Source organism: Papaver somniferum, chromosome 1 (assembly GCF_003573695.1).
Source record: "Papaver somniferum cultivar HN1 chromosome 1, ASM357369v1, whole genome shotgun sequence".
Taxonomy (NCBI): Eukaryota; Viridiplantae; Streptophyta; class Magnoliopsida; order Ranunculales; family Papaveraceae; genus Papaver; species Papaver somniferum.
Window position 1 is genome coordinate 182520085 of NC_039358.1, and position 15495 is coordinate 182535579.

Genomic DNA, 15495 nt, shown 5'->3' on the forward strand with positions numbered 1-15495 from the left:
AATCTTGATATTTTAAAGAAGGCTATTATCGGGGGTCACATTCCATTAGAGGGAAGTCATCTAATGGGACAAAAACCGATCACTCGGAATTAATATCAAAAACCCCTTATCTCAAATAATTTTGTAATGACCGAATAATCCTTTAGTTAATTTTAATTTTATTTAATTTAATTAGATAATAATTAATTTCTATGGTTGGAATCAATCCAAACCTGGACGTAAAACCAATTTCTACGGTTGGAATCAATCAAAACCTGGACGTAAAATTGAAATTTACGGCTAGGTTGACGAAAGGAAAATTTAGTAAACTAAACCTAGACGTAAAATTGAAAATTACGGTTGGAATTCAACTAAACCTGGACGTAAAATGAGCTTCTACGATTGGAAACTAATCCAAACCTGGACGTTAAACTACATGCAAATAAAATTTTACGGTTGAAATTAATCCTAGCCTGGACGTAAAATCACTTATACGGTTTTTAAGTTTTATTTTAGTTAAAGGGTAAGCTAGACATTTTGTATATGTGTTAGGATATTCCATAACTACTTTTTTGGACATTAAGAATCCAAGTGAAGCCCCTCTATTGGAGTGTGATGCCCCAATAATAGCCTTCATTTTAAAACACAAGTGGAAAACCAGAACTAATGTCCGGAGCGGGTCTTGTAGACATTCGAATCTTTTTTCTTTTTTCTTTTTTAATGCCAAAGAAAACTTTATGAACTCGAAACACGTCATTGTCTAGCAAAAGATGACCCTCAATATTATTGGGTGGTTTATCTAGAAGGCTATTATTGGGGCGTCACATTCCATTAGAGGGGCGTCACCTAATAAGACAAAAACGGGTCACCCAGAAGTAATATCAAAAATTCCTTATCTCAAATAATTTTGTAATGACCGAATAAATTTTTAGTTAATTTTAATTTTATTTAATTTAATTAGATAATAATTAATTTTTACGGTTGGAATCAATCCAAACCTGGACGTAAAACCAATTTCTACGGTTGGAATCAATCAAAACCTGGACGTAAAATCAATTTCTGGTTGGAATTAAAAGGAACCTGGACGTAAAATTGAAATTTACGGTTAGGTTGACGAAAGGAAAATTTAGTTAACTAAACCTAGACGTAAAATTGAAAATTACGGTTGGAATTCAACTAAACCTGGACGTAAAATCAATTCTATGGTTGGAATTAAAAGAAAACTGGACGTAAAATCGGATTTTACGGTTGGAATTAAAAGAAACCTGGACATAAAATGAGCTTCTACGGTTGGAAACTAATCCAAACCTGTACGTTAAACTACATGCAAATAAAAAATTTCAGTTGGAATTAATCCTAACCTGGACGTAAAATCACTTCTACGGTTTTTAAGTTTTATTTTAGTTAAAGGGTAAGCTAGACATTTTGTATATATGTTAGGATATCCCATAACTACTTTTTTGGACATTAAGAATCCAAGTGAAGCCCCTCTATTGGAGTGTGACGCCCCAATAATAACCTTCTTTATCTAGCCACGCTCTAGTAATACCATAGGGGAAATTAGGCTAAGATCCAACCCATGGATAACCCATAATATGAGACCCTTAATTAAAAGAAGTTTAAATCTAGGCCCCGAATTATTAAAAGACATTCATACCCTTAATTATTAAAACTAAGCTCATAATTAAATAAAATATAAAACTAGGCCCAAAATAATTATATGTATTAGTTTAATATTCATTTACAATAATTTCTTAGCATGTGTAACTAGAAGTTACACACGCATCTGTCTAGTGTAATGGAGAGTTACATATGCATTTATCGATTGTAATTGAGAGTTACACATGCATCTGATTTGTGTATTCAGCGTCAACTCCACTTCCAACGAGATCATTACCACATTTAAGCAATTAGCTTTTATGAAGTTTAAATCGTTGCCTTTCCTTCTTGTCTTCTTCACTCCAAAATGCTTGCATATCCGCAACGAAATAAACATCCATGGATTAGGTTGGATGAACAAAAAGAAAAAAAATAATATTATACAACAATTGTAAGGCAAAATTATAGAACAAAGATCACAGAAAATACACATGATAACCTATCTTAGCATGCGTAACTGGGAGTTACACATGCATCTGTTATGCGTAATTGACAGTTACACATGCATATGACTTGGATACCTAGCATGTGGAATTTTTTTATTGCAAGTTTGTTCATTTTAGCATGTGTAACTAGGAGTTACACATGCATATGTCTAGTGCAAAGAGGAGTTACACATGCATTTGTCTAGTGTAAAGAGGAGTTACATCTATGTATGACTTGTGTACTCAGCTTACCGACTTTACTTGTGATATTCACAGTTGTAACGCATATGTTACAACTAAGAACCAATTAGTTCTTTTGCTAATTCTGATTTATTGGCAGACAAGGTTTCAAACATGAAATAAATTCGCGGAACACATATTCAATGCCTGGAGCCCAACTACATAAAACTAAAGTCCATCATAAAATAAACAGATTTTCAAGATGATGATTCCTTAATAGGAATGTCCAGGCAAGTGTTGGACTTAAAGAATTTAAATATTATGTAGCATTTGTGGGTAAGAAGTACCTGCAATTGCTTTTGTTTGTTCAGCCACAACAGGCAAATTGTGCCCCTCCTCTCACTGACATCATCAATCACCTTAAACCCTTGAGAAAGTGCATATGCAACTTTCTTTCCAAAGAACTACATAACCATATTTCAAAAGCATCCAATCAATGTTACAGAACTATATAAAAATTAAGAAAAACCAAAGCAAAAGATGTGCCACAAGAGCTGTATATAACAATAACAATTAAGATTTTGTAAAAAAAAAAAAAAAAAACTAATTACCTCATTTGATTCATTTAGCAAAGCCCTTCTTTCAGAGAGGTTGAAAATAACCCAGGGGATGTGTCAAACTGGAAAGCATCTCAGTACTGCATAAACAAGGGACGCGAGTTTTATTTATTCACACATGCCTGAGTAGTATTCCAGCATCAGACCAGAACATAGAGAACATGAATACATGATGTGAGAAGATTAACTACTGTAAATAGGAGTTACACATGCATTTGAATAGTGTAACTAGGAGTTACAGATGCATTTGAATAATGTAACTGAGAGTTACGTATGCACTTGACTTGTGTAACTGAGAGTTACACATCCATATAATGCAAAGAAATGTCTAATGTCTTACACCTAACTTGTAAGAAACAGTAGCATTGCAAAAATTTGTGCCACATAAAATCCCTTTTGCATAAAATCCGTATAATGGCGTTTATACAAGTTAATTTTGAGATGGAAGGTACTAATATATTTACATGTTTCCGTACTTAAGATACAACATCGGAACATAAATATTTTACAACTAACCTTATCAGCAAGGGGATGAAGGTATGATCCTGCAGAATCCTACAGAAAAAAGTTATAATGGCAGGTCATAGTACATGACTTCTGCATCATAAACCTGTAATCCTGTAAATAGATGCATAATACATACCCAGTCAGTTGCTCTAGAAACAGCCAATCCCCAAAGGCAGGTAAATACCATTCATTTATAACCATCCTTCGTAGAACAAAATATGCAGAAACTTAACTAAAATCAGATAATAACATTTACACTAACAATTACTAACCACCCGTGTTTCCACTTAACTAAAATCGATTAGATACGCATTTCATATCATACGATCATTCACATATTATATGCACGTTTCAGAATGAAAAGAATGCAACCTTAATGGAAAGAATGCAACATTTTCAATCAGTAACAACCATTATTATATGTAAGTAAAATCTATATAACCAGAAGCTACACATTCAATCGGTATGTGTAAGTAAAAGTTACACATCTAATTAGCTTGTGTAACTAGAAATTACACATCTATTTAGCTTGTGTACCTGGAAGTTACACATCCACTTAGCTTGTGTAAGTAGAAGGTAAGCAACAATTATCCTATCTATGTAACTATGTTTTGGCCCTTAACCCTCCTATAGATCTAAGTACGAAATCCGCAGGACAATATTGTGCCAGCTATAAATTACTCAAGGAGTAGTACAAGGAAACCTTATAGTATTTGACATCCCAGCCCTTTGAACTCCCTCTCAAAATTTCCAAGGCATTGAATAAAAGGATATGACATTCTTATTTTTTATATGAGCAACCTGAATAAGATGTTCAAAAACTGAAACTAATTAGGATATATTTATCATCTATCAATATTTGCATAAAATTTGATCAAAGCAGTACTTGAAAACCTAGAGCAGTTATCACCATCAAATATACCTTGACAATTGGAGTTATAAATTCAACTCTAAAGGAGGGAATTTTCAGCAGTGATGTTCATAATGAATGAAAGAACATTGCTACAAACCCACGACCTTTAGTCCTCTTCTTAGCCTGTTCAAATCCCTGTAACATCCACCATACTCAGACACTTTCTTATTTTCTCAGCCTGAAAGCTTCATGACCTCAATTATCTCTCAAACCCATCATAAAGACCCACGCATACCACTGGCTTTGCTTATTGGTACCTTTGATAAGAAGAACAAAATCAGTTACAGTAGAACCACCCATTTCCAGCTGGTTTATGTCTTGAAACTCCACCAATTCTTCACTGAACGGCTACCAGAACTCATGGCAAAACAACTGCAGCAACAACACTTGCACAGAGACTCAACAAAAATATAAACATTTAAAAAAGAAGATAACCTTGTGAAATCAGCTAATTACCTGTGACCACTAGCACCAGCAGTTGAAACTTAAAACAGTTCATCCTCTATCTTCTCATCATCTCCTTCAATTGATAAAATCTTAAAACACCACCAATGATTTCAAAATCCTCCTTCAAACTTGCTCCAATACCATCACCTCTACCACCACAACCTCCTCATACTCCTCCAGAACCTGCATCTCGACCACCAACACCACCATAGATTCGTTAATCAAACTCAACATGTGTAGTCAAGATAAGCAAGACAAAACCACCAACAAGAGTCCACAACTGGCTCCATTAGAATTACGAGAGATCAAAGTTTTTATTGAATGGATAATGTCTTCTTAGTTGATTGAATCCAACTAGTATTATCAACAAATCGAACTTAAACAACAACATCAACAGAAACAACAACAAGCCTAAACATACCTAGATTCAAAACCTGTTGATTCAATAAAAATCATGTTCTTCTCCGATATGAATAAAGTCAATGAAAACAAAAATCAGAACCTAATCAAACTAAGAAAATAGAAAAACTAAATGAGGAAAACCTATTGAATCAAATCGAAAACCTTACCTGAAGTAGCTTTGAAACAACAAATTAGAGTCAATTGATTGATTCGAACTTGTAGATTGTTGATCAGTTGTTAAAGCTGTTTGAATCAAATCGATTGAAAACTAGAATAATTCAGTCAATACATCAGATATCTTCGAATCAACTGAAAAATACAGAGATTCGATTGTAACTGATAGGGAAGAAATAAAACCTTAAGAGAATCGTTCATCTCTGATCTGAGATTCAATCTAAAACCAAAAATGAATGGTTGATTTCGTTCTTCTATAATAGGTAAATTTCATCAGCGGAGATCGATGGAGCGAGAATCATTTTCTTGCTCTTTGCAATCGTTTTCTTTGGTCTGATCAAAGAACCCTAATTTTCTTCAGAGCATAGACGAGAAAGAAGTGAGAGAAAGTGAAAATGAAAATGAAATCTGATAATTAGTTTTATTACATATAAACACTAAAGGGCAGTCCTGGTATTATTTAAATTATGCTTTACTAATAAGCCCTGAAATTTAAAGTTTTGGGTCTAAAAATATCAAAATGTGAAAGAATTGAGTTGATAGTGAAGGATCCATTTTGTGGGGCTTGTATATGTTAAACCCATATAGTAGGGGGGTTCTAGTATTTTTCACAACCTGCTAAACTTAGCTAGTTTATCGCCAGGTTTATTATAAACTCTAAAAACAAAATTACATCCCCATTGTGGGATGTTTTTTTTTTTATCTTTTCAATGGCATCAAACAGAATGACTTCGTTCTCCCAAATAACGACTGGCGCAAATTTGTTGATGTAGCCTTCAATCCCTTTTAAATAATTTTCAAAGACCCCCAACTGACTGCATCAAAGAATGCCAGACATTCTGCCTATTCAGAATCTATTATTCATGCATAACATTTGGATTTGCACCCCCACCACCTACCTGCATAATCACGCAAAATAAGAGTAAAACCTGCTAGTTCGGTATTAACATCAAATGAATCATCACAATTAATTGTAAAGTATGGGTATGCAGGTGGTTTCCACTTTGGTATATTTAGCCTAGACGAAAGCCCATTACTATGGATAGCCATTAGTTTAGAATTAACCTTCTCAATATAGCTGGAAAAACTCATAGCTCTCCTAGCAGTATCTATAGGATCAGCTTTCTTGTTTTGAAATTGCACTTCACATCTCTCATTCCAGATAATCCATGAGACTATCATGGCAGTGTTTAACCAAGCATCTTGAGCAGGCTGATGTTGTACTTGAGTCATTCAGCTTTCAAACAAAACAACAATATCATTATGAACCCCTGTTAACATGTTGGCACCTCCAGGGATTTGTATCTAAATTTGTTTAGAGAAAGGACGTTAGAAAAGAATATGCATCAAAGATTCATCTGACTGATTGCAGAGAGGACATAAAAAATTTATATGTTTGTAATTCCTTGAGAGCCTGACTTTGGTTGGCAATGTATCAGATAGACATTTCCACCAAAAGTGCTTAACCCTAGGCCAAGTCTGAATGCTTCAAAACTTCATCCAGCTGATGTTAGAGTTTTGGATTTTTTGAGAAACCTGCAAATTACCCAAATTGTTCTCATGCAGCTTATTGTCAGCAGATTTTAGCGAGAAAACTCCATTCTTTGTTAAGTTCCAGATGAGTTTATCTTCAGCAATAGCAGGAATCCTCATATTCAGAATCAATTCTACCGCAGATGGATCAAATAGATGATGAAGCAAATCAACATTCAATTGTTTGTTATCTTGAATGAAATGTTCTTGAACCCATATGAACTGCTCATTATCTTGCACACCATGTCTTGGGTTTGTTGAAGTGTTCATGCCAGATATCCACACGTCGATCTAAATTTTTATCTTATCCCCCCTCCCTGATCTCTATCTGCTATGAAGCTTTATAAAAGAAAGTTGTTTCTGGATACCCTTCCAGTCCCAAGAACAATCCGACTTAATAACTGCATGAAGTAAACTGGTACCTGAGAAGTATTTAGACTGCATAGCCTTAACTCATTGCTTATCAGGATTTGTACATATCCTCCAAGCAGCTCTGACTAGAAGGGCTTGATTAAGAATTCTTAGGTCTCTAAAATCTTGACCACCAAGATTTTTATGAAACCTAAAGTTTTCCATGAAATAATACAAGACCCTCTATGGTCTTTAAAACCCCACCAGAAATTGCATTGTAGAGACTCAATCTGCTTGATAATATCCACTGATATTTGCAGACAACTCATTGAATATGCTGGGATTATATTAGTGACATTCTTTATCATTAAAGACTTACTGCGTTGAGACATTGTTTCACCATTCCAGCTAGATAACAGATTCTTTACTCTGTCCACCAAGCCATTAAAATATTGTACCTTTATTCTTACCAATGATAAGAGGAATGCCCAAATATATTTCATTGGAATTCATTATTGTAACTTTTAGTTTTCGAGTAAGTAATCTGCAAAATCTCTGGGGCATATAAATAATGTAACAAACACTTGATTTATTAAAATTCACTATCTGTCCTGATGCAGCACCAAAATCTTCAATAATTTTAAGAAGATTGTTCACATTATGAAGATCAGTATTTATAAACAACAAGCATTCATCCGCGAAGAATAAGTGAGAAATTGATGGACCACCTAGAGCGATCTTGATACCTTTAATCTGGTTGTTTTGTTCATCTCAAAGAAGCTGGCGAGAAAATGCTCTCATAACAATAATAAAGAAATAAGGTGACATGGGATCACCTTGTCTCACCCCCTGGTTGGTTTATAAGAATTACATGGAGTTCCATTTAGAAGAATAGAGATTTGTGTGATACTCACGCATTGCATAATGAGTTACACCACTCTGGACAGAACCTCATCTTCAACATAACATCTTTGAGTAAAGACCATTCGAGCATGTTAAAGGCTTTAGACATGTCTAGATTTTAATCTAGATGCTTGGACACCTCTTTTTTATTCTTCATAGTATGAACAATTTCCTGAGCAAGATGAATATTATCCGATATATACCTCCCTGGGACGTAAGCAGTCTAAAGAGAATGTATGATCTTCCCCATAACTTTCTTCAATTTGGATGATAGGATCTTAGAGATGATTTTGTATGAGGTATTGCACAGAGAAATAGGTCTCAAGACAAAAGGAAATTGCTCCTTTTTTGTTTTAGGGATTAAGGACACGTTTGTAACATTTAGGATCTTAAGAATATAACCTGTATGAAAAAATTGTTTCACTATTTCCACAACATCTGTACCAACAATATTTCAGTGATGTTGATAAAATCCAGGAGGAAAGCCATCCTGGACTGGTGCTTTCCAGGGTTTAATGTATTTTAAAGCCTTACGGATCTCAGCTGCATCAGGTGGTCTCATAAAGTCCATGTTGTCTGAAGAAGTGATGATAATAGGGATACATGTCAAATATCTTCATTTTTAGTAGGAGATGAAGTAGTATGTAAAGAACTATTTTTATTTTATTTTGTGAGTAATACATTTCATTGAAAAACTAGCCCCCAATGGAGGCACAAATACATCTGAAGTATAACCATCTAATATAGAGAGTTGTGTGGTTCTCCTTATATTAGATTTATCTACTGCAAGTTTTTTTAAGATACAAGGCGGAGGGAGATTACCCCAATCTGTAACAAAAGATAAAGTTTTAGCATGCTTAGCAAGAGAGTCTGCTACTTCATTTCCTAGTCTAGGCACAAAATAAAAACCCAAAAAATTATGACATTCTCTAGTGATTTTAGAGGGTTCATTTTAGAGAGCTCTGCTTCTCCAAGACACCTTAGAAACCTTTCCTTGTAAGTAGTTGAAACAACTTTTACAATCCCCTTCGATGCTAAAGTTTTTGATATTCTTTTCTTTATCCCATACTGCTGCCTGGTATACTCCTACTGCTTCTGCCTCTTGAGGGTTTGTTGAGATTGATGGTCCTGCTCTGCCTCCTTCAAAGATTCCCGTATCATTTCGCAAAATTAAAGCAAAGCTTGAGGGGGTTATAGCTGAGTCCCAAGCTGCATCAATGTTAATTTTTTGTGTGTCATTTTCTGGGGCCATCCAAATAGGTCTATGAGTAGCTGTATTCTTACGCTGCTTAACAGGTTTAGTGTTTTTTCTAGTCCAAAAAAGAAGATGTCTTTGTATATCCTGAGATAATTGTGTTGCTGATCTAGTTTTTGATTCAAAAAATCTGTTACACCGTTCTTTCCATATCATCACATTTTGGTTAAAGCTAGTTCTAGAGATATCTCATGCCTTGGGTTATTAATCCAATCTGTATAAAGGTCTAACAAAGAGGTAGAGGGATCTAGTTGAAGAGATATAGGGTTCAGAGTCGTTTCCCAAATTTCTCTAGCATAAGGGAAATGAAAAAATAAATGCTCAGCGGTTTCTAGGTCCTCACCAGACACAGTGCAATTAGGATTAATATCATCTACTTTACCATAATGATTCACATTAGTCGCAGTGACATTTTGCAGACATTTCCAAAGGAACACTTTAATTCTCTGAGACACTTCTAATTTCCAAATAGATTTCCAGAATGAGTCAGGTAAAAGAAGTTTAGTTTTTTCTGTTCTTGATTCATTCAATTTGTCATACATGGATTTAATAGTGTAGTCTCCAGTTCTAGTCAGAGTCCATCTTAACTGGTCTTGTTTAGGATTTCCATCTAAATCTAGAAAGAGATTCAGGTTAAGAATTTTTGTTTCTATGGCCTCAGGGAAAGAATTTCCAATAAGAGTAGTGTTCCAAGACAGAGTATTAGGGTGGAGAAGATCAACCACTAAGGACATGTGATTATTACACGAGTTTTTATATCCTAGCAGAGAGTTAGTGAGGCCTGGTAACCAATTATCCTCCTAGATATTAACACTGAACCCATCTCCTAATTCCCATATGCTATAATTTTGGACTAGATCTAGTCCCTGACAAATACATTTCCAAATCCAAGAGCTCCTAATAGAGGGTTTAACCTTTAGTGGCGATTTTTTTTTGAAGTACCTATTTCTCATAGTTTTAGCCCAAAAGAGAGTCTTTTTCTTTTATAAGTCTCCATGCCAATTTGGATACCATTGCAAGGTTAAACTTATGGGCATCCCTAAATCCTAAACCTCCCTTACGAATGGGTTTGCATAGACTTGGCCAGGCTTTCGGATAAAACCCTCCAGAGTTAGTATCCTTTCCCCACCAGAAGTCCCTCTGAATTGCATCTATTTCCTTAGTTATAGTTTTAGGAATAATGAAATTGAAAAGGCGAGGGTACCCAAATATACATCAATCTAAAACTTTTCCTACCTATAAGTCCTTTCTCCGAAAGTGATTGTCTATGGACTGAGTCGAGACAATGCAACTAATCGTTTTACACTTCGTGTGATCGTCTATGGATACGAGATCGAGACAATACAACAACGAAGTATGTTACTTGATAAAAAGGTTCGGACTTAACCAAACACAATAGGATTCAATTATCAAGTAAATAGGAATTAACGTTTGTGTGATTTACTATAATTATAATAAAACAATTATAATGAGGAAATATAAAGTAAATAACACATCAAGATTTTGTTAACGAGGAAACTGCAAATGCAGAAAAACCCCGGGACCTTGTCCAGAATTGAATACTCTCAGGATTAAGCCGCTACACAAAATTACACCTAACTTCGTATAGTTGAGACCAAGCAACTAAACCTATAGCTCACCTAGTTCCGTCTGTATTCCCACGCCTCCGACCTATGAATAACCTTGCGTTTTTAGGGGCCACTCAAAAGGAATTAGGGGACGCCTTTTTATTCCCATCCATTAAAGGAGGTTAAGGGGTGTCTTAAAAATAGAAAATTGTCTATATTGTCCTTCATCTTTATACTAAATCTAAACCTATATCCTTTATTTTCATAATCATATTATTCCACTTCTTCTTCTCTTTTCTACCCATTGAAAATTTTTTTCATCATTTTAATTTTCATTGAAAACAAAGATCATCGATCAAACAAATGTTATGATTGATTGTTTAAAATTAAAACCCAAAATTCATTAACCTTAAAGTTGAAACTTAGAACATAAAAAAAGGAGTTCAACAAACAAAACGAATAGATGATAGTAGTTGTGATTCAAAATTAGGACTTGATTACTTGAAATCAAAATTTTGACCCGAAAATTTTCTTGGATTTACAGTAGCAGAAACATAATCGGTAGATAACTATCTATTTTACCTACCGATTATGGTTGATGTTCTTAGATTTACACTAGCAGAAACATAATCGGTAGGTAAATTGATCGATATCTACCGATTATTCTTGATTCTAAAAATTAAATTTTTCTGTACGAAAAGTTACGCACAATCGATAGATAATGAACACCATTAACTACCGATTGTGAAAGTAGAAAATTTTGAAATTTTTGTTAAGTTTTGAAATTTTGAACTTGAGGCCATAAACACAATCGGAAGATAATAAGCATCACATATTAACACAATTTACTTCCGATTATGGTAGTACTAAAATTCGAAAATTTAGTATATCCGGAGGTTAAAGTAACACACTCTACTACCGATTATGGTAGTACCAATATTCGAAAATTTTAGGATTTTGGCAAAATCATATTTTGGGGCCAATATACATTCGGAAGTCAAATTTACTACCGATTATGGTAGTAATAATATTCGAAAATTGAATATATTCGGAGGTTAAAGTAACACACTTTACTACCGATTATGGTAGTACCAAAATTCGAAAATTTTAGGATTTTGCAAAATCACATTTTGGGGCCAATATACATTCGGAAGTCAAATTTACTACCGATTATGGTAGTGCTAAAATTCGAAAATTGAGTATATTCGGAGGTTAAAGTAACACACTTTACTGCCGATTATGGTAATACCAAAGTTCGAAAATTTTAGGATTTTGGCAAAATCTCATTTTGGGGCGAATATACGTTCGGAAGTTAAATTTACTACCGATTATGGTAGTGCTAAAATTCGAAAATTTAGTATATTCGGAGGTTAAAGTAACACACTTTACTACCGATTATGGTAGTACCAAAGTTCGAAAATTTTAGGAATCTCATTTTGGGGACAATATACATTCGGAAGTTAAATTCACTACCGATTATGGTAGTACCAAAATTTAAAAATTGAATACATTCGGAGATTAAAGTAACACACTTTACTACCGATTATGGAAGGGTAATTTTGCCATTATGAAATAAGCGAGATAACGGTTAGCTTCAATTTACGTTTGGGTGACCCTATTTTGTCTTATTGTTGGCCCCTAATTCCTTTTGGGTGGCCCCTAAAAATGCTAGGATGAATAAGTCACGTACTTGGAACAATTCATTTGGTTCGTATTCCAAACAGTAAAGGAACAACAAATCTGTTTGGTATAAACTCTATTCAACCAAGTGATATGAGTCGGACAAAGGCTCTTCTGTTTATCTTAACAGAAACTCCTTCGTCAGGTCCTTAGATACATCTTATGTTCAATTATCGAAGTAATCGTTTAAGATTAAGCCAACAACACTATTAATCCAAAGAATTGTGTTGATGTCGATCTACTCAATTAATCAATCCAATCTATCACAAGGATAAACCGATTATTAATTGGATCCTCTTTTACCGAAACAAGTATTGTGCACACCAAAGATTATGAACCCACAAATCAGAAATCTTCAATATCTTCTTCGTCTTCAAATATTCTTAGATCTTCAATAAAAACCTGCACACAATCACTTGAATCTCTTGTGATCAATCATGCACAGAACGGAGTCTGTTAACAATGGATTATCACAAGACCGTCTTTAGAGCTAACAACAGTCTAAAGATCCCTGTCGAAACTCTGAACTAGTTTGAGCGAATCTTATATCAGAAGAGAAGATTCCCAAGCATAAACAAACTAGGTGCAATCAAAGTTCAACCACCGTTAGTCAATCAAATCAATGAAAACAAAAGATAAACCGCAATTATCTAGTTTCCCACCAACGGTACTCGTAGAGCTTCTCAATCCCAAAGAAGACTTTAAACTGAGCGGCCGTAAGATATTTCGCCTAATTAGGTTAATCTCCTCTCCGAATAGGCGGCTACACCTGTTAGAGCATTTCTCGGTTGAACCCACTGGCGTTGGTATGTCAAGTTAGTTGTCAATTTTAGTTACCAAAATGCATTCTTGATTTAGCATACTAAAGATAGTTTCGGACTAGATTAAGTCTAAGAAGTTGAATCGAAGCTATCCTTTAAGGGTGAAGATTGAATATTTAAGACTACAAGAAGACATCAATAAGTACTTCATCAACAAAGGTATATGATTGATTTCATTTGGATTCTTGTTCAATTAAACCTTTCTAATCTATCAAGATAAATGCGCACTCTATGAAATAATTCCAATGACGGTAAATGTACATTTATGTATATATACTTGAGGTTATTTGATTCATGACCTTGGATACAATAACCTTTATCCTTATAAAGAATCTCATGTTATAGTGAATGAGCTTATGAATCCAACGAGCCAAGAATCACTCAATTCCGAGTTATAACGATGAAGTTATGAGTGATTTATTAAAGTAACAAGTATAAGTTTTGTTGTGATTGTTACAGTTCGTTAGTAGGAAACAATCCATGGGATGTTTGCAACAGTTCACGGACTTGGGCCCAATTACGTGACTAAAAGGCATTTTTGGTCAAATTGGTGATGTTTCCTTATCTAGGCAAGATGGCTATTGGTCCAAACATTTTTGATTGCCATATTAAAGTGTTTGTGATTCCTTCCTAATTTAATTTGTGATTTATTCACAAAAATACAATTTGCTAAACTAATTATTTATTTAATTATTTTGGCAAGAGTTGTAACTTAGGAAAGACTCCCTTATTTAGGAGAGTCTTGAAAAAGGAAAATATATTTGCTTAGCTTCCAAGCTATTGTTCATTATAAATAAAGAGTTCGTGAGTTTACACGTTTTTTATCCCTTTGGAAAATTGGCGTAAGCTCCGCAGGTTGTTTTCCACGTCTTCCGTTCTTCGTGAACGAGAGTAAGATAAAAGTCTTTGTATTAGGGATCACAAAGCCAAGTTGGATTTAATCTTCGTGATTGATCATACAACTTGTAATCTAGGTTTTTCACCTCTTGTATATTATAATATTTTCTCTTCTGATATAAAACCATTCAAGAGTTGTTGATCATAAACCCTAGGTTTTGATAGATTTCAGTTTCCGACCGTATACCAACACTTGTTAGTCGAAATCGGAGACTAGAAAGAAAAACTTCTATTGAGGCATCTCGTAAAAATCCTTGAGAAGTTTGAAACAAGATATCTCTAGATTTATTCTATTTGTTCTTGTTGTAGAATTATTAGGGTTTTCTTAACTTGGAAATTGATCTTTGGAATCACCCAATTTTACTTACAAAAATCAGGTTCACGGACTCCTTGTGTGTACGGATACTGACTGTAAGTTAAAACCCTAATCTACAAGTTTGTTTTGATATTACTTTTACCTAGTAATTGTTTTTATCAAAATAAACACAAGATTTCCAAAACCTTGATTTACATCTAAAGGGAAATGAAACCGGTGTTTTGTGCAAACAAAATATCGAATCGTATCAATCGTGGTGGTGTATCTTCTAAAGAGAACCTTGGGTTCTGCTAGAAGATTTGTGTGAAGAATTTCTAAAGAGAATCGGTATTCTGCTAGGAGTTCTACAAGTGCTGAAGAAGGTATTACATCTAGTCCGAATAGGTAGTAGGAAATTGGTGTAACAACTTATTATCAGTGTGTGTTTATTCTGGACTAGGTCCCGGGGTTTTTCTGCATTTGCGGTTTCTTCGTTAACAAAATTCTGGTGTCTGTGTTATTTCTTTTCCGCATTATATTTTATTTATATAATTGAAATATCACAGGTTGTACGTTAAGATCAATCAGTTCTTGTATCCGACCTTAGGGTTGTTGAGTGAATTGATTGACACTTGAACATTGGTCTTTGGTACCGTTCAAGTTAATTCTCTTATACTCAATCGGGCTCGCAAATACCTATTTGCTGATTGTGGATTGAATCAAGAGATAGAGATATAAAACTCTTTGATATACTTTTTCTAGATTGAGTCTAACTGTCTAGTTGATTCTCTTGAAATTATATTGAAGTTTGTCTATTCATATTGCCAAACGAAATATTGGGTGGTGTTGTTAGACCCTCGCTTTTTCAATTGGTATCAGAGCAGGCAAA